Source organism: Montipora capricornis, chromosome 4 (genome assembly GCF_036669925.1).
Source record: "Montipora capricornis isolate CH-2021 chromosome 4, ASM3666992v2, whole genome shotgun sequence".
Classification (NCBI taxonomy): domain Eukaryota; kingdom Metazoa; phylum Cnidaria; class Anthozoa; order Scleractinia; family Acroporidae; genus Montipora; species Montipora capricornis.
This window is the reverse complement of record NC_090886.1, coordinates 27,200,877-27,201,892: the sequence shown is the minus strand read 5'-3', so window position 1 is coordinate 27,201,892 and position 1,016 is coordinate 27,200,877. Positions and strand designations below refer to the sequence as shown.

The window sequence follows — 1,016 nt, the reverse complement described above, 5'->3', positions numbered from 1 at the left end:
AATGTGCATATGAAATGCGTAAGATTTGGATGGTTTTCTTTTGTTTTAGCGAGCCATATGTGATATCGTGTTAAAAGGAAACAATAGTTGATAAAAAGCGCAAAATGAGAGATGTCTGGCCTCAGACCCAAAGCAGTAATGTTTAAGTTTAAGTTTTTCAGCCATTCGGTAACTTTATTCCAAAAGTGAGATGTTTTGTGGCATGACCAGAAAAGATGAATTAATGACTCGGGGAGGTGTGACAAAAAGTGCAATTTTTATCATCCTTTAGGCCTATTCTAAATAAGAAGCTATTGGTTGGTACACGTCTATGTAAAAATTTATAAACTGAAACTCTATCAGCTTAGTACTCTTCGTGCATTTTTTAGCCAAGAGATAGGCATCAGTCTAATTTATCAATGATGAAATGGTATATGAAATGAATCATATATGAACTGCGGATATGAAATCAAGTGAAGCTATGATCTTCGCAGTTATGAGCGCAATTTTTGCAATTGCGTAGAGAAGCCTGAAAAATTCAGGACTTCAACGGGGTTTGAACCCGTGACCTCGCGATTCCGGTGTGACGTTCTAACCAACTGAGCTATGAAGCCAATGACATTGGCAGCTGGTCATTTGTGTGTTCATTTGTGTGGGTACCCACAAATGACCAGCTCCCAACGTCAGTGGCTTCATAGCTCAGTTGGTTAGAGCGTCGCACCAGAATCGCGAGGTCACGGGTTCAAACCCCGTTGAAGTCCTGAATTTTTCAGGCTTCTCTACGCAATTGCAAAAATTGCGCTCATAACTGCGAAGATCATAGCTTCACTTGAAGTCTAATTTATGTTGTCATTTATTGGTAGACTACAATCCATTAGCCATTTCTTTTGTGATGACTCTGGGGTTAAACCCTTGTTACTAATCAGTTTTTTATATATTAATGTAGTTGCTTTTTTGGCTTGTAAAATGTTTGTTGTCAGTGGCTCAAATTCGCAGTTGGCGTTTTGTACATTCTGAAAATTAGAATTACTGCGAAG

General features: G+C 38.6%; 1 non-coding gene across 1 annotated transcript; it reads left to right on the top strand.

The window, feature by feature from the left end:
• Positions 1 to 667: 667 nt before the first annotated feature.
• Trnas-aga (transfer RNA serine (anticodon AGA)) lies at positions 668 to 740 on the top strand. Its single transcript has one exon. It is a non-coding gene; the product is annotated as a tRNA-Ser (tRNA).
• Positions 741 to 1,016: the final 276 nt, after the last annotated feature.